General features: G+C 39.1%; 1 protein-coding gene and 1 long non-coding RNA gene across 10 annotated transcripts in view; both read left to right on the top strand.

Annotated features, from left to right (window-relative positions):
- Nucleotides 1-24,272, top strand: part of ESRRG (estrogen related receptor gamma) — a 625,071-nt gene that overhangs the window by 128,077 nt on the left and 472,722 nt on the right. For 7 of the 8 annotated variants that reach the window (XM_077157825.1, XM_077157829.1, XM_077157824.1 and 4 more), the window contains exon 2: nucleotides 17,908-17,999. The exons of the other annotated variant lie outside the window; for it this stretch is intronic. The gene's annotated coding sequence lies outside the window, so the exon portion shown is untranslated. The remainder of the gene's footprint in view (nucleotides 1-17,907; nucleotides 18,000-24,272) is intronic. 8 annotated transcript variants of the gene reach the window in all.
- On the top strand, nucleotides 4,053-5,562 carry LOC143679075 (uncharacterized). Of its 2 annotated transcripts, none has more exons than XR_013173542.1 (2): nucleotides 4,053-4,372; nucleotides 5,047-5,562. It is a non-coding gene; the product is annotated as an uncharacterized LOC143679075 (long non-coding RNA). The 2 variants fall into 2 exon arrangements; XR_013173543.1 differs by having other exon boundaries at nucleotides 4,053-4,389.

Here is a 24,272-nt window from a genome sequence, read left to right as displayed (position 1 = left end):
ATATAAACATTTTTCATTTTGTTCTAGAAAATTCTAGTTGGTTCATGTGTTTACTCCACCTCATTTTTAAAAACATCTCGTGAATTTTAGTTTTCTAAGCAAGTTTGTACTTATTTTTTTACAAAATAGATACATTTGCAGCTTTTAAAAATAAATATAATTGAAGATGGAAAGTTCGCGTACTTAAGTTTGCAAACAGTTCAGACTCATGGTCTTCTCTATATTTTTAGAAAGTTAAAATCTTGTTTTAGAATCTGGGGATACAGTAATAAGCAAACTTTCGCAGAAAGGAAAGAAGGCATTCAGCAGTAAAGGGTTCCTGTCGTCACAAAGCTTATGTTTTGGTCAAGGGAGATAAACAAACTATTTAGAGAAAGAGAGTAAAGAAAGAAGGATACAGAGGGAGAAGGAGAGGGAGAGCAAAGGAAGATGTGAAGAAAGAAGGCAGGAAGGAAAGAAGGAAGGAAGGAAGGAAGGAAGTTAAAATATGTCAGTGCTATGAACAAAATAAAACTGGTTAAAAGGAGCAGAGATTGCCAGAGATGGGGTTGCTATGTCATGTAGAATATTGCAAGGGCACTAAAGGAAGTGAGAGAACAGGCAGGTGGATATCTGAGGCAAGAAAATTCCTGTACTGGGGACAAAGACACAGGTCCCTACATGGAACTGTGCTTGGTTGTTCGAGGACACCGGAGGCTGGAATGGCTTGAGCAAGGCGACCAGGTCATAGGAGATGCAATCACACAGCTACCCAGGGGACAGCTCATACGGTGCCTTACTAGATGTTGTAAGAATTTTGACTTTTACTAAGTGGTCTGAAATGCTATTGGACTGTTCTAAGCAGGGGAGTGACAAGAGGAGACATTTTTAAAAGTTCATTGCTTAAACACGAGCGGAAGACTAGAACAGAAATTTCACAAAAGAAGATATACAAATGGCCTTTTTGAATAAAGGTTCAAAAGCATTAGTTGTCAGGGAAGTGTGAATTAAAACCACAGCGAGATACCATTTCACACTTATTAGATTGGCTAAAGTTATGACAAATAAAAAACAACCCAAATCACTGACAATAACCAAATACTTGTGACTGTGTAGTGTGCCCTGAATGTTCGTCCATTGCTGATGGTTGTGTAAAATAATACAACCACTTTGGAAAACACTTTGGCAGTTTCTTAGGAAATTAAGCATACACCTATCCTATGACCTAGCAATTCCACTCTTAGCGCTTTTTTCCCAAGAGAATGGAAAACATAGATCCACAAAAAGTCTTATGTAAAATGTTTATAGCATTTTTATTTATAATAGCTAAAAACTGGAAACAATCCCAAATGTCCATTGACAAATAATGAACGTGTATTTATGTAATAGAATATTACTCATCCACAGAATGGTACAAACTGCTAATACAATGAGCAACATGGATGAAACTCATAAATATTATGCTAAGCGAAAAGAAGCCAGACACCAAAGAAAAGACATACTGGTAAGGTCCCATTCATGTGAAATTCTGAATCAGGCAAAACAGCTCCCTTTTCTTCTGTTTAGGAGGGGAATAACTGGGAAGGAACATAAGGGAAACTTTCTGGACTGATAGAAATATCCTGTAACTTGATTGAGTTGGCTGTAGGGATGTATATGTTTGTCAAAATTCACCCAGCTGCACCCTAAAATTTGTGCATTTTATTGTAAGCACTAGTTAATTAATATTGTAATTAAAACCTTAATTTAATTTTAACAAAGGAAAATAGTATCACCCTGCAGACTCTGGTGAAGATACTGCAGAGGACGAGGGTAGAAAACTGCCTTTTCAGTGGCCCGGGAGAGAGGTGACGGCGACAGGGTGGTAAGGGTGTGGTAATGAGAATTGCTTAGACTCTAGTGGATTGGATGAGCGGTGGTAGAGAAAGAACAGAGTCAAGGATATTTCTTAGGTTTTGGTCTGAGCAACCGGAAAATACAAATTACCGGGGGATATATTGCTTTGAGTAAAAGGTGGGAGCAATCAGAAGTCATTTTTGGAAATGTTAATTTTGAAATGGGTCTTAGACATCCAACGGGATAAGCTAAGTAAGAAGGCGGATGAATGAATCTGGAACTCAGAGGTCACTCTCTGCTAAAGTGATAAATTTGGGATTTTTCAGCAAAAGTATGGTTTTCAAAGCCATGGGGATTAGTTGTGACCATCTAGGATATGAGCATAAAAGACAAGGGAAAAAATCCAAGGATGTGGCTTTTCTGACACTTGGAGGAAGGAGAGAGGAGCAGAACCCAACAGCGCAGCATGGGCAGATGCAACCAATGAGAACGAGAGAAAAAAGAAAGTGGTATCCCCAAAGCCAAGGGAGGAAATGAAAGCCTGTAACTGAAACCTTTCCACATTTAGGTTCTACTGAATCACTTTTGTCTATTGATCAGTATTTTAGGTGTCCCAGTGATGTAGTGCTTTTCATAAACCATCTTCATCATCTTGAATTCTCTACCACTTTTAGGATGAAAAATACAACTTCACAATTATTGCTGAATACCGGGATTCACCCTGTTTTGTTTTTCTTAATTGGTTAAACTTTTGGTTTTGTATATTCCTTGATGGAAAGCTTTTGACACATAGATGTGTGGCACCTGAGTGGCACAGGAATTATTTACACCAACCTCTGTTCGCTTTCAAAATTTTAGGATTTCTTCTGAAAGATTTGGCCATTTGAATGTGACAAAGTAACTTCTCAATAGACCCCCATCTTTACTGGCAGTGTAGCACCACAGGGCAATCTTTTTTTGAAGCCATTTTAAGAGATTGAAATTTAACTTAAAACAAAACTCCACATGCTGCTGCCAATGCAAATATTCCCAATAAGATGACAATCAGATGAACAGCTAAGTTCACACATGCTCAGGCAGGATCACTACTGAGATGTCATAACTTACTCCTCTGCCTGTCAGCTGGCAAGTACCTAATTGGGGAAATGCAACGTATATATCAACATGAACCATATGCATTTATATTTGATACCCTTGATATTCTGAGGCATGCATTACATATACATTTAGTACCTGATCAGGTCCTTAGACTATTGTTCAACTGGTGGAATGTTAAGACCATGATCTTTGACCCATTTTTTGTAAGATCCCCTTACTTACACATTCCTTGGTCAAGTAATTTGTAGCTTTGGGATGCATTATGTTGAAAATTGCATAATGCATTCTGCTCTTGTTTCTCTAGAACAGGCCAAAATTCATCATGTTCAGTTAAGCAGCAAGAAATAGGAACAACAATGGTATTTCCAGAGCATAGGATGAAGCAACTGAGCTTGGTTTTGATAGCTTCAGTGGATGAATAGGGAATGCTTATGGCCTGTTTTCAGAGAAATCTCCTGAAAATGGACACCAGCAATTTGTAATTACTCCTTTAATGGAGAGAGTCTCTAGTGGATTTTAAATGTTTTATTATATTGTTATTACTTATTGCATTTTTGTAACCATGAAACCTCTTGCAATTAAAGCAAAATTGGTGATGGAACCCGTATTAGTAAGTCCATTAAGGAAGGAGAGTCCAGATACAAGTGTTAGAATGCAACCTGATTCATAAGCTAAAGGAATAAGATGGCACAATTGATATTCAGAGATAATTCTCTTCCCTTTAAGAATGCAAAAAGAGGGAGATGAGTGGAGTCTATAGAGAATCTAAAATAATGGAAGTAAAATATAGTTTCTGGGCTAGTTTTCATAGGCTCTTTAATATTTTTCTTCTAACTAGTTTAATAATTGTTTTTCCTACTGCCCCCCAAATTCATAAGACATCATTGAAAAACCCATATTATAACTTTTAGTATTTACTTCCTGTCTGTAAAGTGAGCATGGAATTATTCATTTCCTTAAGAGTTGTAAAATAAGACATGAAAAAAATTTTGAGTTCTATTTCATATAATCACAAAATAATTCTTTACCCTTTACCAATTGGGCCTTTGCCTGTATGGCTTTGTGATTTATGATGACATCATGCTCCTTTCAGAGACAACATTATGATGTCACTGAACCTGAATGGTGAGGTCAAAAGTACATGTGCAATAATTATGGGCCTGGAGGAACACACTTCAGCTCAAAGAAAAGCAAACATGGCTGAGAATGAGGATGAATACGTTGGGGCAGAGAAGACAGAAAAGAGAGGAAAGCAAAGCTCTGAAATACGGACAGTGGCATAGGCAAAAATTTCACCCTCAGCATTTTTATACTATGCTTTGGGAGATGAAAAAAAATTTATGGCCGGAAAGGGAAAAAAAACTGGCGAGCTTTTAAAACTTTGCTCTATTGCGTTACTAAGAAAAGCCCTGGAAAACAGAGGGGTTACATAAATGAGAGCAGGTGCGGTCGTGCAGAGGTAACTATTCAGCATATGTAAGTGCAGTTGGAAAATCATTGTCTTGCAGAGAATACTCAAAATTGGTCCCTAATGGCCTTGGGTTTTGTCATATGGTCTTGATTATAAGGCTAAAATTGCATTGCCATGCCTTTAGTGTGAACGAGATGGATGGATAATTATTACGTGCGCTGAATACTTTACTGCAAGGAGGAACCAGGACATTTCCTGGTCACTGTAGCTACCATTCCGCCTGGCTGTCAGAAAAGCTTTAAGTGGCCAATTCATCACCATATTTATGTGGGGAGAAAATGGAAAAGCGCCTCTATGGTTGGGCGTGCATATTCCACTATGCCTGCATGTTCATACACACATGCAAACACACACATATGCAGATTTTAGATAAGCAGGAGTGGCCCAATGCAGGGTGATTGTGAGTGAATGCTTGAAGAAGCAGTTGCATCAGTGGTGAATGAGAGACACAGAAATGAGAGTGTGAGATGGAAAACTGATGACTATAGGCATTGCCCATGAAAGATTTGGACAGTCAGTTTGAAATGTTGCAGGAAGTTAAAAAATTATTGGGAATAGCAAGAAATGTTGGTGGAAGGCCAATGATTTTAGAAATACCAAGAAAAAAAAATCTCCCCTTAGTCTATATATATCTTTCTAACCAATTTTACTACCTTGCACAGCTCTCAGGATCCTCTCAGATGGTGAATATAAGGACCACAACAAAAATTCCAGTTGCTAGAGCTGCCCAGAATAGATCTGGGGGAAGTTTATGAGTCACCACCACCACCCTAGTGGGGAGGATATCCGGGGAGGTGCCAAGGGGAAGAGCAGGCTCAGTGCTCTGTCAGAGCTGAGGGGTGAAGGTGAAGGACTGAGATACACAACCATGAACACACAACTCGTTCTTCATGGAAGTATCTAAGATGGATGCTGGCCTTGTGAAGCAGTTGCTTCCCCTTTCTGTGCAGCCCTTTGCAAAATATGGACAGTTACAACTCAGCAGGTGAACTCACCGCCCTCCTGCACCACGTGGGACATGACTCCCAGGGGTGTAACACAACCTGGCAACGTGGGACAGAGCTTCCAGGATGAGCCAGGACCCAGTATCATAGGATTGAGAAAGCCTACTTGGCTGAGAGGTGGAAGAGAGAAATAAGACAGAATAAAGTTTCAGTGTTTGAGAGATTTCAAACAGAGTTGAGAGGTTATCCTGGAGATTTATTCTTATACATTGTATAGATATCCTCTTTTTAAGTTATGGTGTATTGGAGTGGCTAGAGGGAAGTACCTGAAACTGTTGAACTGGGTCCAGTAGCCTTAATTCTTGAAGAGGATGGTATATCAGTAAAGCTTTTACAATGTAACTGTGTGATTGTGAAAACTTTGTGTCTGATGCTCCTTTTGTCCAGGAAATGGACAGATGAATAAGAAAAAGGATAAAAAGTAAATAAATAATGGGGGATAAGGAATAAAATTAATTGGGAAGATGAAAATACTAGTGGTCAGTGAGAGGGAGGAGTAAAGTATATGGGATGTATGAATTTTTTCTTTTTATTTCTTTTTCTGGAGTGACGCAAATGTTCTAAAAACAATCGGGGTGATGAATACACAACTATGTGATGATATTGTGAGCCACTGATTGCACACCATGTATGGTCTGTATGTGTGTGAAAACTTATCAATAAAAATATTAAAAATATGTATATATGGGCAATCAGCTACTCGGGTCATTCCCACGCTGAGCCTTGGACTTTGGGGCCAGTACTGAGAGGAGAAACAAATCACACTCTGCTGAAGAGCTCATAGAGGGTCTAATGTGGGAACTGATACAGGTTTGAGAGGGTTCTGAGTCCAAACGCAATGTGTGAACATGTTCTGATTGTGGTACATAATTTTCTACTCAATGCCCACACAAAGCAGCCACCGTAAGTGAAGAGTTTATGGGAAGGAGAGAAGACACAAGCTGGTTGAGAGGTCACAGCCAAGCACTCCGCTGCTGTGATATAGAATGCATATTGTAGTTTAGGAGCAGCCAAACCACTAAGGATGGATGTTTCTTTGTAAGTAAAAGAAAAAGTGTGGGAAATGAAAGTACAGAACCCCCAGATAAAACTCCAGTATGAAAATATTTAAAACAAAGAATAAGGAAACATGTAACAACTAATTCAACATATTTAATTCACTCTTTATTTTCAGGTGTGTATATACCTGACTCCTTTATGCCCATTATCATGATATTCTATATGGTAGTTAACTCTGGGATTCTAGGGCAATAAAATATGAGGGCTACACTATTTTGGTGCTGTTTTTAGCTTTCATTTCTATTGAAACATGCTAAATGAGTAGCATTTTATGATTCCTGATTTAGCTCTTTTAATAAGAAGCAGGAGCTAAAAACAGCCCAACCAAGCAGTTGAAGTCTTATCACAAGCCGGTAAGATCAATAAGCTAAAAAAAAGTATGAAAAGTTTTTGAGTGACAGGTTAAAAATGGAAAATTTAAATATATATCGCTGCCTTCTGCTCCATTGTGTAATGCGTAAAGAAAGCCCATTTTGGCAGTATGTTTTTAAGCAGTCAAGAAAGTGATTTATTAGCATCGCTGGATTTGTGTTTATGTTCCATGCTATAAACTATGCTTACAGCAATCTATCTGTATTAAGGCATTAATACTAGGAGTGCTTTCTAAGCTTAACATTACTAAAATTGTCAAAGTGTAGTTTATTGGGCTATAAATAGTAACATCACTATTGACACTTGCTGCATCATCTGAGTCCCGAGATAACTGTGTGTGATGCTAAATGAATATGCTGTTGCTGACAGTATATAAGACATAAACTGTGAATACAAGCGGTATTTTGTGGCTATTGCTGGTGTGATACTCTTCTTTGGTCTTCAGGGAAGGAGCTCTATAGGGTCAGAGCCCATATAGGGTAGGATTAGATGAAATCACGTCTTGGGTTTAAAACGTCATTTCACGTGACCAATAATTTAAAACTAAATTTTATGGTCCACATATCCTGAAAGCTCTATATGTGACCTTTCATTATGTGGAGACTCTGTACATTAAAGAATAATAATAAGAAGAAGAGAAGTGTGTTTTCAGAATAGGGATAAAGCTAATGATCCAAACCTCTGGCCTGGTTTTCTGGTTTCTTCTTTTAAGGTGGGTGAATTATAACTAAGTATCCTGGTTTTGTTCTCAAAAGGATTTTTATTGTGAAGACAAGGGGTGTAGGTCCCTCACATATTTGATTGTTTTTCCCAAACAATCAGATAATGAACATCTCCAATAATCATGTAAAGTGGTCTTTTTCATACATAGGAATAAATAATTTGTGTCCACTGTGGTGGAGGAAAAGTTAGCAAATCAGGAATGGGCTTTCTGTTTAACCTGTAGATCTTTACAAAGCTGGCTACCATTTATTAATTCATATACACGTTCTAATTACAGGTTTACCACTATATATGGCCGATGCCGTTTTCGTGTCAGACACATTTTCTAAGCTTGATTTTTTGTTGTAAATCAAGACAGTATTTCAAGTCTACTTCAATTTCACCAGTCACACTCTCCTTTAGTTAAGATCATAAACACTGTAAAAGCTCTTTCCTAAAGAATTGCCTTCAGGACGGAAGGTGGAACAGTCAACTAAACCATAAATGTGTTAATTAATCTAATCGTTCCTAATTTTGCATTATAAAGACCAATAACATATTAAATGAAGCTTTGAGTTCATTAGCACTGAAAGAGAATAGTCATATCTAATAATGCATGCTTTCATTCATTCCGCATGCTTTCATGCAGCCCCAACTGTGTGTCAGAATCTGTGTTGGTCTCTGTGTAATTAAGGATAAATGGAGTGCATTCCTTATCCTAAAGACAGTTAAATGAGATCACACTTTGCTGAGGTCGTCAAAAAGAACTTAGGAAAAAGTCAGTTGATTTTGACCCCAAACTAATAGAAGAGAGAAAGCTTTCTACTATCATATAATATATGATATAATATATATGATATAATGTATGATAGTTGATCAGATGCATTTTTTGTTCGTTTCTAATTTCTCATTTGTTGTAGGATATAATAGAGGCAAGCTCCATGACACAGTAACATTTCCGTATACTTTTCCTGCCTTTTCACTTCAAATATCTTATTTCTCAGTACTGACTGGATGGTGACAGGAATGAAACCAGTGCGAGTAAGCCATAAAAGAGACAGAGACAGCTTATGATCTCAGACATTAATTCCAGGTGTACTAGCTAGGCTGAACATTATTAATCTTGTTAAAAATGAAGATAACCAAATACTGACTGCCTTTCTTTCAGTGTAAAGACGATAAGTATCAGGGTACACAGTGAGATAGGAGAAAGGAGATTTTCTCATATAGAAAACAAGAAATGCATACTCATCTTTTCATAGCCATGAGAGTTTGTGCCTGGACACAAACTTTCATTCTCCTTTAAAATTGTTGGTAAAGAAGCCTGCAGCCTTTGCATGTTTGCAATTAGTGGCTATGTGGTTAATGTACAGGAAACAAAGAATGGCGGAGTAGCCAAGAAAGTTTCCTTTCTCTCTTTTCATCCACATCCAGAAGGAGGGAGTGGAGGTGGATGGAGTTGGCCAAAACAGCTCAGTTTCTGAAGCCAGTAGGAACTGCAAGCCTGTTAAGTTATTGAGCTCCAAGATGCTGAAGGTGTTGGGGGGTGGTGCCCTGTTCTCTGGTGGGTCCACAGACAGTGGCCACCTGTTTTCATCCTCTCACCCCCAGTATGTGTGAGTTCCATAGCAAACTTGAAGCACTTTCAGCTTACGTTCTTGTTCCTTTGGCTCTAAACATATCCTTTTGAGGGTGTGCAGGATGGTGGCAGAGCGCAGGCTAGAAGCCTAGGGACCTGTGAAATCCAGTTGTTTTTCATTAGCTCCTCATCGTCTGCTTAGTTGAAATGTTCAGCTTTGTCTCCTGGAAATGTTCAGCTTTGGTCTAAAAAGCAACTGAAAACCTTAGGCAAAAAGCTTGTAAACAAACACCCACTTGAACCATCTGGTCCTGTAACATATACCAGTGATTAAGCTCCAGAGCTAGGATTGTTAAAGCTTTTAAAAACACAACTGCCCCAAACACCCCCAGATAGATTTCTTAGATAAGTTTATAGGGAGGAAATGTGAGATGCTTTACACGGTAAATAATTTGGAGAGGTTAAAACAACTTTTTTGTTTCCTTCCCTTTCCTTCGCCTCCCCTCCCCTCCCCTCCCCTTCTCATCCTTTTCCCTCTCTTCCCCTTCCCTAAAATAGCTCCTTTTATGCTGTTAGGCATCTGCGTTATTTGCAAATAATGAATTCATATTTTTTGTCCATAACGACAGAAGAAAGTCAGGTCGGGGGACATTAAATATGTCTAGAGTGCTCATTTTAATTGTATATTATCATTACCATTTTATACTTAATTTTCTGACAAGACCTAGAGCATATGGATCGGATTCATCATATCTTTCTAAAGTGGAAGTGATCCTAAATTGGAACATTTTGTTTAGATGACATCACTAAAGGGAAAAAGAATAAACTGCCCACTCTGTCACAGTTATCTGCACATAACGCAGCTTTCTAGCTGTTCACTGTTGAAATGAATTGCCCAAAGCACATAGACACAAAAGTTCTTAAAGGAAATAAAAACTCGGGGTGAGAAAACAATACCATATTGGGTTCCCTATTTCTATCTTCCCAAACTCAAGCTGTTCTCTCCCCTAGATTTATCGTATTCAGAGGGAAGAAAGAAAATAGTTGAAAAAAGGCAAGAACGAGTGCTAAGGTGGTAGTCACTGGGGTATCACAAAGAGAGAGAGAGAGAGAGAGAAACAGAGAACACTCAAATATTTAATGGTTCAAACAATAAAAGTTCTTTTTCTTTCATGGAAAGTCCATTTTGGAATACTGTGTGGGGAAGTGTGGTAGTTAGATTCAGTTGCCAACTTGACCAGGTGAAGGCACCTAGTTCTGTTGCTGTGGACATGAGCCAATGGTACGTGGCCCTCATCTGCTGCTGATTACATCTGCAGTCGGCTAGGAGGCAGGCCTGCTGCAGTGAATGATGTTTGACTCAATTGGCTGGTGCTTAAACAAGAGACTCAACATAGCACAGCCCAAGCAGCTCAGCGTACCTCATCTCAGCACTTGCAGCTCAGCCCAGGCCTTTGGAGATGCAGAAAGGAATCACCCTGGGGAAAGTTGTTGGAACCCAGAGGCCTGGAGAGAAGGCCAGCAGAGATCGCCCTGTGCCTTCTCACGTAAGAAAGAACCTCAGTTGAAAGTTAGCTGCCTTTCCTCTGAAGAACTAATGAAATAAATCCCCTTTTATTAAAAGCCAGTCATCTCTGGTGTGTTCCATTCCGGCAGCTAGCAAACTAGAACAGGAAGTTTGATGTGCCAAGGCTGGAGTTGAATGTGTCACTTCCACTCACTTTCCATGGATGGGCACACAAATGCTTGGCAACGTGTGAGTGCAAAGGAAGCTGGGGAATATGATCTAACTATATGCTGAGGAAGAGGAGGACTAGGCTTTGGTGAACTATTAGCTAGTGTCCACTGTAAAAGGAAAAGAGAAGAAAAAAGATGGGTATTGATGCAGGACACTCAATAGTACTTTTTATGTGCCAACAAGGAAACTAAATCGAAGCCTTTGGATGTGCTGGTAGATTGTTTCTATGAGGTTGGAGAGTGGGGTTGGGAGGGACCTGACTTGTAGCATATTCTGATTTCCTTGGTGTAAGTACTCCCACTATGGCTGATTTCCTGCTACCCGAATGAAGTCTCTGAACATGGTTTTGGGAGGAAACATAAAGAATCAGCTCATGCATGCTACTACCAGCTACTCTAGCATTGCCCTTTACTTATGAATTCTGAGATAGCACACCTGAGGCAGAAGCCCATTTGTGGGAAGGAAGTGAGCAAGCATTTTCCCTTTGGTATCTGACACAGGGAAAGATTCAGTTCCAAATAGGTTTCTTTATCATCTAAAATATCATCAGTGGTTTTTTTGTGTGACATCAAGGACAGATGGGTATTTACATTTTTTGAGTCAGAGAAACATAGCATCAAGAGCACAGTGAGCCAAATCCACCCGTCTGCACTGTGTCCTGGGTCAAGCTCAGACACAATTTAAAGTTTCTCAAACAGCTTTCCAAGGAGTATTCCCGAAAAGTCAGATGCCATCTCTGAATAGTTCTTTTTTTGGAATTTCTTGCGATTATTCCCGTAATTGTTTTCCTAAAGGGGGGGGGGGTGGGATTTAGTGATGGAATGAATAATGATGACAAGAGAAAAGGAGGTGCCAATGATGATTCCTTCGTTTCTGACTTGTAAAATGAGTGGGTGGTGGTGTCATTCCCTGTAGGAGAAGCATGAGCTTGTCTTGTTTCACGAAAAAGGCTCTGAAATTCCAATGGACATTGGGATCTCAGCTGGCTAATTAATTTTGTTATTCGTAGACCAATTGCTTATATCCTTCTGAAATAACCACCTTTGTTTGTTTATCTGCATTGTCCAACTGTCCATGTGATGGTCAGTTAGATTGGCTCTTACATTCTGTTTGACCCATGCAGACGGCAGAGGGCCAAGATGGAGAGTCCAGACATGTGACTCGATATGCTTTAGCCAAGTTGTTATTATTATGATTATTTGCTATGAATGGGTTTCAGAATAGTTAAACATGCGGCACTTCTCGAACTGATAATGTAGTCTGGGTTGTCACCATTAGGGCCCAGGGTTTAGTATTTGGTAGGCATTCTTTGTTTTAATTAGAAGGGTTATTCTCACAGCCATGTCATCACTAAGACTTTGGTCTCTTTAGTATTTGGAACACAAGCTGAGGCAGATCAAAACCCAAGGATGAATTAAATCTGTAATTTATTGGTTCTGGTTGCTAGTGGTTTATTTTCAGCCAATTGTTATTTTGGGGAAGTACTAAAATTGGTAATGACAGACTCACTGGGGGTACTGAGATTTCTCTAAAAGTTAATTCATTCATTTAGTAAATAATGAGCTGTTTCAGGGAGCAGCTCTCCTCCCATATTTTCTAACGATTGTGAAAAGTCAGCTCTTCTGAAGCTAACTTTGGTCATGCCAAACTTCTCTATTGAATTTTTTTCTTAACTGTGGTTGCCAAAAACCAGAACTAAGGCTTGGCACACCAGTTTTGATCAGACCAACCATCAGAATCATAATGTCCTAAGTACAAAGCCCACTAATTGAATTTCATTCACTGGACTGAAGTATAGCAGCCAAGACTGAGAACACTGTCGGTTGTTTTTTATGAGATCCGGAGTCGAAAGTCATTTTTAAAATGTGAGTGATGCAATTTCGTGTACCTTTCATTTAAAATGCTACTTGGTATAAACAGTGTTTCAGATTAGTGTATTTGTAATATAAATGAAGACAATGCATCAAGCTGAATCTGAAAAGAAAGGGGAAATTTAGGAAATGATTTACTTCTCTTTTAGTGTAATCTACTGTAGGAAATAATAAATAGATAGGGGGAGAAAAAAGAGTTAGTAGATTTTAGGAGACAAAATTGTGCTATTTCTAAAAAAAGACAATCTCGATAGCTAAATCTTTGTTTTCTTCAAGCACACTAATAAATTCTGCTTAATTCATTTTTTATTCTCTCTCGGGGTCTGCTTGCAGATTTGCCTCAACAAAGGAAGCATCTTGTTACATCTTTTAAATAATTGATGGCTCTCAGTCCAAGCCAGCTTGAAGGAAATTCTGAAAATAGGTACTGATTGAGCAAATGCCTCCTTCCTCCATCCATTCCCCTCTTAAGCACTCTCCACATTTATCTTTGTTCAACAAAGCCTACTTTCCTGTCCACCTTTTACTTTTTTTGCCCTTTCTTGAATGATAGCTAATGATGATGCCATTTGGTCTTAGGCTCTAACTACCACTTGATATCTGCCATTTATTTCATATCATGCTATGTATTTCATTAAAGACTGAGGGAGTCCTCAGTTGTAACCTGACTGATGGAGAGAAGAGCTCTTAATATATTATCAAAACTCTTATGTCATCATCGCCACCAGAGATGATTTGTTCAGAGTATAAAAAGTTGAGGTTAGAACCTGTCCCTCTAAATTTGTAGTGTGCTATGTCCAAGGGTCAAATTACCTTGGAAGTTGGGTCATCTGGGTCTTACCCAACTCTAGCTGTTCCAGAAGGTTCTAACACTATGAACTGAGCTGTGTTTTGCCCCCAGAGAGAGAAAGGCATCTCCATCTCATCTTACTATTGGTGTCATTAGCAGTTGTCTATGACTTGAGAAAGCCATTATTGCTTTCAGGCAGCAGTATTTACACTGGTCCTTGGTGAATCTGGCTTCTAACCATGACTTAGTAAGTCACTTTGCCACCCAGGGCTTCTGTTCCTTACTTGTAAAATGAAAACTTCGGATGGAATCATCTCTAAGACCTCTGTCAATTTTAGCCTTCTGGCCTCCTCCAGGGAAGGAGGTGATACACCAAGAAGTTGCATTCCATTTGATTTTTGGGTGCTATTCCAAGTTTGAGTGAATGGAGACAATATGCTCCCTCTTTGTTAAGCTTCCTCTTTTTTTCCATCATTTTTCCTTTTTCTCTTAATCTTTCCCTTATTTCTCCTCCTCCCCTACTTATATTATCTCCTTTTCCTTCCTGACTGTCCATGCTTCTACAGTTAAAGTAGGAGTAAAGTGATTGGCAAAGTTTCAGAATGAGGACTTTGGCAGACTGAATGAAGAAATCACTCTTTTTTTCTTTTTTGCATGCAGTATGATGGGGGTCACATTTCATTCTTTTTCCATGTGACTGTGCCATTATCACAGTACTACTTATTGAAAAAGATTTTTTTTGGTGGGTAGGAGTGCATGGGCCAGGAATCAAACCCAGGTCTCCCACATGGCAGGCGAGAATTCTACACTGAAATACCCTCGCACCCCCTCATTTTTTTAAAGTATGTGTCTTCAGTTAAAGAAAGACTTTCTCCTATAGAAATATCATCAGAAGACTCTCAAAGGTATAGAATTTGGGAAGACCAACTATGGATTGGCAAATTATCGGGAGATCTAAACCTGAAATTCTAAATTTGAGTCCACCTCATGTGGGGAAAGTCTTTCATTGTATCCATCACTGAAGAAGCTGTATCTAAACCAATGAATTATTGTCTACACTCAAAACTGTATCACAATCTCTGACCCCCCTCTTTCCTTTCAAGGGACAATTTAAAATATCATGCTGGACGTCATCTCTGTCTCTATGTTCCGAATAATGTGTAGCTGGCCATGTCTTCTGTGCCAACCCAGGATAATCTTTTCTGAATGCCTTAATTGAAATCCTAAAGAAAAAATAATTCAATAATCATACTTATTTAGACAAAAATGAAAAAAACATATGACAGAGACTCTGGAAAGCTGAGGAAATCTCTTCTGTTTGTCTTTTCCTATCTGTCTATATCCTATGATTATATTCAGAAGGATCAAAGGAACTATTTGCTTCCTTGCTTTTTAAAATGCTTACTTCTGCAATCCATTTACTTTTGGGTAGCATATGATACACAGGTTTCTGTCTCTGTGTGTAAGTAGATTATGAGTAACTCCTCTCCCAGTAAGATAATATTCATAAGGCTTTGTAATTCCCAATGTACTTTTCCCCAAGTACAAGTAAATGGTCACATTCCACTATAATACTTCTAGTTTCAGGAACATTATGTTCTAAATGTCTTCTCTTTTTGTTGGAATATCTATTCTTAATACCAATTTTACACATGAAGAATGATGCTCCCTGGAGTTGTGTAATACAGAGTCCCTGCAACTGTGCCAGTTAGTTCTCAATCCAGAAATAAACTTCTTTGTTGTCAGTTCACAGGGTCAATCTCAATATTTCATTGGTTGCAGGCAGCTCTCAGTTTATAAAACAGTGGTGTCCCAACCTGCATGGTAAAACTGGTTATTTGGAATTCAGAATATTTGCAGATAGGAAAAACAATGCAATAAATAAAAGTGAGATTTCTAAGCTACCCACAAAATATCTTCTCAGCCCATACAGAGTAACTGAATTTCTGAAAGTTTGCAGAAGTCTTGTTTTCTGTGGTAAATTATCTGCATGATTGAATGAGAAGGCTTCCACCTGGGTGGGTTGCCACCATTGAAAACAGAATTGATCTAGAGAAATGTCTACTGCCTGGAGAACATAGAAATAACAGGCATAGTTACCACATTCCACCCCCCACCCAACCCTGTGCTCTATTGTCTTCCCTCACCCCAGATCCTGAATGGCGCAAAGTATGAGGTGGAGCATGAGATCAGTATGGTAAAAAAATGCAGGAATTGGAGTGGGGAGAGCAATCAGAGAGCTGGGTACTAACCCCTCCCTTATGCCCTGCCCCAGGAACTCCCGAATAGCACAATCCTGATTACCCACGAGCCCTGTACCTTTGGGCCTGGAACACTCCAGGTTTTCTGGGAAGGAATTATAGAAGCACTAGGTGCCATCGTTTCCCTCCTTATAGCCGTTCCCGAAGGCCTTGTGCATAAATGAGGGAGGTAATAATTTTTCCTCCCCAAGCAGTGAGAACAGGAGCTATTGCCTGCTGACCTGGACTGCCATCCAGATGTGTGGACTATTCACAAGTAAGACTAAGCTGAATGCCTCGGCTCAGAGGCAAGATGTATGTGTGGGGTCCAAAAGACAACTGCTTCCAAAAACCATTATTACAATAGTACCATTATTTTGAATTTTCATAGATTTTGGAGATAGCTTTGACAGCTTCTATGTTTTAAATGGAAGCTTGCGTTCCACAGCCACCTTGCAATATTACACAGACAGCTTCATTTCTGATGAAATTGGTGCCCGAAAGATGTTTGTTTATTCACATCCTTCTTTTGCACCTCTTGAGCCCTTAACAGTCTAAATGAGTTCTCCTCAGGCTTCTTAACCTGTGGTGTCAGTTGGGTAGGTTCTCTCCTAATGTTTCTTTATATTTATACAAGTCACAGTTTTTTCACAGGCCTCCTGTTTTCACAAAGTGAATAGGATTGGATTCTCATTTGAGTCATCTTGCCTTCTTTCTCTCTGATGAGTGCTCTGAAAACATCTTCTTATTTTCATCTGCAAAGGGCTCTCCTTTCTGGATCCATTGCCTGCCCGATTCTAATCTCCACTGGAAGCCTTCTTGTCCATGGGTTTAGTTGGTCTTCAGCTCTCTCTGTCTACCCAAGAACTTATGTTTACGTTATTCCTTTGTCTTCTCTTACCCATACAGTTTATCTTCGGCATCAAAGCAGATCATCAATGTATGATTCCAACTTGAGGTGTTAAGGGGAAATTGAAGGTGAAACTTTAACCTTGTTTAATTGTCAAGCATTTTACTTTACTTGATCCTTGAAAGAAAAGGAAAATCAACTGTGGACTGGAAGGGTGACTTTAATGAATAAAATTTAGAGGCCCTTCTGAGAATGTTGGAAAGTGATATAGGAATCTCTTTGAAGTGTTCCCTGCCCCAAGTCCGCATTCATACCCCAAGGAGTGTGAGGAAAATTTCTTGTGCCACATGACTAATTAGTGTTCCCACTTCTTGCACTTAATAAACTGCACCAGAAATGTGCGTCAAACAAACCATTAAGGGTGTTTCTGTCGTCAGCTCGTCACAATCTTCCCCTCCTCTCCCTTTGCCTCCCTCCCTTAGCTGCAGGTTCAGTACAGAATTCCAAGGGTTGACTTTGTAACTTTGAAACCATTCTTTTATATGAGGGAACAGATGCGAAGTATTAAGTTAAATCATGTAGATTGCTGTTTTTGTAGGTCGAAACTGCTCAGATCTCAGCAACTTCATGAGATTCAAACCAGTGTCTTCCTTTGATAGACATTCTACCCAAAACGGCACTGTTAAGAAGACGTTCGGCTGAAACTCACAAGGAGTTATTTAGAGCACAAGCTTCCAGAGTTTTTTTTTTTTTTTTCTGATCAGAAAACCTGTGCTGCTTTACCTGCTCCCTTTTAGCTTTCTGAAGATCGTAGAAATAAAAAATAAAATTCATATTTAGAAAAATGCATAGATTTCAACACTAATATGAAATAAGTAGAAAATCCCTTGGTCCTTTGATGGGAGAATTTTTTTTTTCTGTAAGTTATAAATGGGTGTTATGATGGAAAATGCTTTGAAACCCTAATAGAGCATTTGTTATCAATAAGAGAGGAATGGAAGATCAATAAATCTGTTTAAAGTTGAGGAGGAAGAAAACTTACAATAAGACATAAAGACTTACCTTATTTTGTGTTAATACAGCCCTGAGTGTATATATGTGTGTGTGTGTGTGTGTGTGTGTGTGTGTGTGTGTGTGTGCGCGCGCGCGCATGAAAATAAAGACACTAAAGTTGGAGAATACTAAGTCATGGCTATTAATATGTGCTTAACTCTATTGCCTGGGAGATTTTATTAAATGCATTGGCCAAGAAAATTGACCTAACTCTTTTTTTTCCTTTTTTGGGTTGGATCCTTGCTCACGCCACATAAATGAATAGAGCTGGCAATTTACTGGTTCATCAATGAAACAATATTAAATTATGAAGATGTAAGGAAAAAATCCTTCGCTAACATTGTTGCAGTTTGAAAGGTAAGCTGTTCCCTACAAGATTAGGAGATATTAATGTTCTCTTAAAATCTACATTACAAAATGCCGTGCAATACATGTTACAGAGCTCAGTGGCCTCTTGACATTTTTGACTCTCACCGTGGTTCTGGTAAACATTTCATTAGCAACATAAATGGAGAGGCTCCTGTATTTTCCACGTTCTGTCTTTAAAATGTAAAAAAAATTCATTTTTATGCTTTTAAGATGTTTTATTGTATCTCTATTCTGAAAATTGGACTTTACTGGGTGTGTGTTGCAGTGACCAAGAGTTTTGCCCTTGCTTCTATTGATCCATTGTATTGGTCAGTGTAATCAGGGTCAGACAGTTTATTTATTTACTAATTCTTACCTTTTGATGATGCACAAGAAATAAAATATTCCTTTTCTTTGCGTCTATTCCTGATCATAACGTAGGAAGCCCTCGCCTTCTAATTCCACTTTTTGTGGGTTTACCAAAAATTTTTGTTATGCTGGGTAGTTACCAGTTGAATGTCTGGTTCTCTCTGAGGATATCTGAAGTACAATCATGTAATTTCTACTTTCCCAGGTATTCTAGTTTGCTAGCTGCTGGAATGCAACACACCAGAGATGGATTGGCTTTTAATAAAAGGGGATTTATTTTCTTGGTTCTTCAGAGGAAAGGCAGCTAACTTTCCGCTGAGGTTCTTTCTTACGTGGAAGGCACAAGATGGTCTCTGCTGGCCTTCTCTCCAGGCCCCTGGGTTCCAACAACTTTCCCCGGGGTGACTTCTTTCTGCATCTCCAAAGGCCTGGGCTAAGCTGCTAGCGCTGAGATGAGGAATGCCGAGCTGCTAGGCTGTGCTACATTGCGTTCTCCCATTTAAGCACCAGCCAATTAAGTCAAACGCCACTCATTGCAGCAGACACGCCTCCTAGCTGACTGCAGATGTAATTAGCAACAGATGAGGTTCACATACCATTGGCTTATGTCCGCAGCAACAAGACTAGGTATGCTCACCTGGCCAAGTTGACAACTGAATCTAACTAACACACCAGGTTACCATGAATACTCAGTTTATCTACTAGATCTTTGTCCTTCATGGGCCCATGACATTCTTTGTGATGGTTGCCATTTGAAGGTCATACTGTGAAGGGGATTTTTTCAGTGGGGAAGTTCTATGTTTCCACCACAGTCTCAAACTGCTCATACTTCTAAGTGGTTAGCTCCTCCATGGAAGAATCAGGGATTCATTTATTTGTTACGCTCAATACCTGCTTTAAAGCAGGTGCACAAGAAACTTGTGTGACATCTTTTCCTGATGATGCCTGCTCAATCCTACTTGGTACTGAACCCTCTGAATAGGTCAGATTTTCTGCAAAGCATGCAGCAGATTCTTGCTTCATTGTGGGAAATGGCACTTTAGAAATTGAATATCCTCTTTCATGACACCCAAGCTGCTTAATTTGCAAATGGAGATTAATTTAGGCAGTGGGAGAATATGTTTCCACATTTGAAATGGATTGAAATGAATTTGATGTTCTCTGCTTCTTCCTCTCAAACTCATCGTAACATGGAGTTCTGTCCAAAAATCATTCAGTTCCATGATTCTGGGGTATCTTCTATTGTACTACATAACTTCAGTTAGGTTTTAATCGTGGGCGGTACTTGAAACTGTGCTTCTCATTAACCATAGGTGTGCCTGGTTTTAAGAACACTTGGATGTACTTCAGATTCATCCTTGCTGTGCCACTGCATGAAGGGGAAATTATTTGCACCTAAAAATAGCTTGGCTTTATAAAATAATTTATTACAAGACTCCTTTAAATAACCAACTCTCTTAGACATTTAAAATATGATTTGATTTGAAAAATCAATGTCTACCCAACTTCTTAAGCACACCTCTGCTTTGTAATATGAGTCAGGTGAAGGGGGGGAATCAAGCAACAAGGAATGAGGGTCTTAAGTGAGCTGAATAGGAATTAATTTTAATTTAGAAACGAATTTGTTTTTCGAGAGTTTCCCAGGGAAAACACCTCCACTTTTATCACCTCCAAAGTATATAAGAAAAAAGAAGCCAATTTGAGTTTGGAGAAGATAAATCTATTTTTTTGGTGGGTTGCATTCTGTATTCTGCATGTACGTAAAAGTGAGGTTTGCTTTGATCCTGACTATTAAAAGTTTATTTTTAAACTCAGACTGGGCCGGAATCCAACGATGCTCTTTCCCCTTGCAGCACATCCTGGGTTTCAGGTCCCCAGCCTGGCAGAGTGCAACTAAGCATCAGGAAGTAGTTGAATAGTGTGGAGTCTTGATGGGTGCTGAGGTTTTTGTTTTTCTTTTTCCCCTTCCTCCCCTCCATTTTTGAAATTCAAATTGAATGCAATTTTCAGCTCATTTGAGCTAGAATATACTGTTGCTGAGCTTCAGTGGCTCTTAAATTCAAACTCACAGGAGAAAACAGAGATCATCTGTCACAAAGGGAGGAAGAGAGATTACACCTAGCATTTTATTCATGGGAGGCAGAGCTCTCCTAACTAATTCCAACCCTTCTGACTAATTACTCACCAGCAAACTTAACTAATCAATGAAAGCTTTAGGACACCCATCAAGGTTTCAGAGCAGTTTCCCTTTCCCTTTAAAAACACAATTACCCTAGCCTAATTTGTACTGATGGTATTTTAATACCTTTTTTTGCAAACCGAGATGGGATATCATAGCAACGTTTTCTCTGCCCTCCTTGACTATACTTATAGTTTTACTCTTTAATGCCTTTGTCAATGCTATTTATTTATGACTGAGAATTAGCAGAAGGCTTGCTGTTGGCTAAGTGGGGTAAAAATTTTGAGTTATTTCTTTACTAGACTGCCTAAAAAAAATCCTTCTTTCTTGGGGCAAATATAAGTACCTATAAAAGAAGAAGACTCACTCATACAGTTCTTGAGATTGCAAATGTCTGGCTTATTTACAGAGTGGATGTTCCAGGATGGCTTGACACTGCCTCTCTGCTACCATGCTGAATGCGTGTGTGCAAAGAGATTTGAATCTGATCTTTAACAAATTACTGGGATGATAAAACAAGTGAGCAAAGGTTTACCTTGTTTCTCTTAGCTGCTGCTTCCTTTCCTTCAAATGCACAATTAAAAGTTGACTACATTCATATATCTTGAGCTTTTGCTAATAAATTTGAATTAGCATCAAGACTTCCTGAGGTTTTAAGCCCTATGGATCGTTACCTTCATCTTTCTAAGATCCATTTATTTATTTTCTACATCTATCCCACCCTGATTTCAGAAAGGACATGACGTGGTAATACTGATTTTGAAAAGTAGGTTATATGGTTCACTACTCATGCTCATCTTTGACTATTTTACTGTAAGCCAAAATTTCCATGGGTACATGAAGGCCATTAGCTTTTTCTTGCTATTATTTTTTTTCTCGAGGTCTCTGAGAGACAAGTTAATTGTGGTGTTATTTCAAAGTAAGTAAGAGCAAAATAATTTGATCACTAAATGCTATCATTTCTAATGAAATTAGTTCACGGTCATCCCACTTGGAATTTCAAAATGTTTTGCAGTTTGCAAAATGTTTTGCAGTGTATGATCAGACCACACACATATTTATACTCACATATATGTCTATATCTTACCACATCAAGGATGTGACAGCAGCAACTTCCAAATGGTTATTTTCCCATTAATAAAGACATCAACCACTTTCTTCTCTTAGTGGTAATGTGCTTGCACATCCTTGGTGGAAGACATTTACTTCATTTACTTTATAAGAAATAATACCCTGACATGTTATTAACCTATTTTTTCACTGTTATACCTCAGGACAACCACTGATACCTTATTGCTGTTTCTTTGACATGTATTATGAGAAACTGTAAAACTACTATGTATGGCAAGGAATCCACAGTTTTAGCTATTTATTAAATTAGTTAAGAGAATTTTAGGGTCTCCATTAAAATATCTGATCTCTTCAATGTACAAGTTCTTGAGTGCTTACTATGCATCCCACATTCATTGTGCTAAGATTTATAATGTGTAACACTGATTCTCTAAGCCAGTTAGGGCCAACACACAAGGTGGAGTATCAGCATCAACTAAAAAGGAGATGGTGAGGTTTGAAAAGCCCCCAGATTCCAAAATGAGTCTCAAATGGCCACACTGCCTACCCTCTTCTCCTCAGCTGAGAATCACTGGCCTAAAGCAAATGCAATCATTTGGATACACAAAACAATTTATGATGCGAACAATAAAACCTCTGTACTGTATGTATAACATATGCTAGTTGTATAGTATTCCCTCCAAATGAGAAGAGAATGGGACAAGGGAAGGGCTACGGGGTGCTGTCACCCTGCAAGATGGCACTATAAGATGGGCAGGTAATGGGTCAATGCAGAGAAGGAAGGGGGGACAGTCCATGAGGGAGGCTAAGTGGGAGTCAAAAGGAGAATGCAACTGAAGAGTAAGAGGACAGACCGCCTGAGGGATGGGGTGCTGGAGCCTGCTCATACCAAGAGAGCCAACTGTTAAATACCCAGGAGTTTTGTAAGCCAGCGGTTAAATGTAGCCTTTATTAAAAATTAAATGATATTGGGCGGTGCAATGGTAGCTCAGTGGAAGAGTTCTCGCCTGCCATGCCAGAGACCTGGGTTTGATTTTCAGAGCCTGCCCATGCCAAAAAATAAAAAAAAATAAATTAAAAATAAAATAAAAAGCAATTAAATGATAGAAACTTGCAATAAATAAAGTATATTAAAGCAGAAGTAATAAATGCTCAGAACTCATCACTTCTTAATTGTTTTGACCACACTACGTGATTATCTGTGCTCTTGCCTCAAAAGCAAACTATTACCTCTGGGTGGTGGAATCCTATAGAGGGGTGCACAGCTGCACGTCTCTGCCCAACTTCACATTCTGGTATGTCATGTGAGTAGCTTGACATTGGTCATCGTGGGAGTTTTATTAATGGAAATCGGCAAATGCTAAAAATTGAGGCTTTTTTTTTTCATTGAGAGCAAGTTGTTAAACATGTACCAGGCAAGCACTGGGGGTAGAGGTGGAGGTTTAAAGAACTGGAAAGTATGAGAATCCTGGAAAGAAGACTTACAAAGCACCTTGCTGTTATACCCATTTTAAAGGTGAGGACATTGAGGTACAGAGAAGTTAAGAAATGTGGCCAACTGGAGAAACTGCCATTTTAATCCAGGCAGTCCTACCCTGGAGTTTACTGCCTTTCAGCACAAAAAATCAATACCAACAATAACCCTGCCACCTGAAGCTTCTCTGAGAAACTGGGCTAACGGTGGAATCATTTAGGAGGGAGAAGGGGACAATTAGGAATTTAGGTGATGAGACATGTAAGTGAACAAGGCTCCCACAGCAAACCAGGCCTGGAGAACGAGGGCAAGTCCCAAGATAGAGACAGCTACCACAATGCCATGAGATAGGCTGGTCATCACCGAGAGTAAGCATGGAAAGGACTTTAAGGAAAACTAAACTTGAGGAAGAAAAAGAGGGAAAAGAATCAGTGATTGAGAGAAAGAAAACATAAAAAGGGAAGGGGCAGATGAAAAGAGGCATAAAGGACAATGTCATGAAGATAAAGGAGGGAGAATTTCTTGGAAGAACTTAACAATGCCAAGGCTCTGGTGGGCTTTTATAGTGTGACCACATAATTCATTGTCCAAACTGAGTCATTTTGTGAGTGAAAGGGGGTGCTATTAATGAATAGGCCAGGAAGCAGACAGAAATCTGCAATCGGTGATGTGTGGTTTCACAAGGTTTCTAGGTGTCTGAAACTGGCAGTTTTCTAGGAGTTCCTGATGTCTGGCTGGGCCACCTGGGCAGTTGACATGTGAGCTGAATCTTACAGGCCAGAGTGAGAAAGGAAGGATTTCTAGTTGAGGGACATGGCAAGTTAAAGAATATTTGGAAAGAAGTCAATAAGTTTTGAAGAGCAAAGGAGAGGTTTCTCAAGCTGCGTCAAAAGAAGGCATTTTTAAAATGAAGGGAAACCTGTTTTCTTGAAATTTTCAAATGTTCCACAAAGAATAGGTATAACAGTCAGAAAAAGAAATTTTAAGCTGAAGAAAGAAAAGAAAAACTTTTTGAGATTAAGATGTTAAATTAAAAGTCAGCAAGGGTAAGACTCCTATGCCGGTTTGAAATTGTTATGTACCCCAGGAAAGCCATGTACTTCTAATCCATTCCTGTGAGTGTCACCCTAGTGTGGGTGGGACCTTTTGATTAAGTTGTTTCCATGGAGATGTGACCCACCCAATTCAA

The sequence above is a fragment of the Tamandua tetradactyla genome, chromosome 4, assembly GCF_023851605.1.
Source record: "Tamandua tetradactyla isolate mTamTet1 chromosome 4, mTamTet1.pri, whole genome shotgun sequence".
Taxonomy (NCBI): Eukaryota; Metazoa; Chordata; class Mammalia; order Pilosa; family Myrmecophagidae; genus Tamandua; species Tamandua tetradactyla.
The sequence above is the reverse complement of the archived record's forward strand: the minus strand, read 5'-3'. Positions and strand labels throughout refer to the sequence as shown.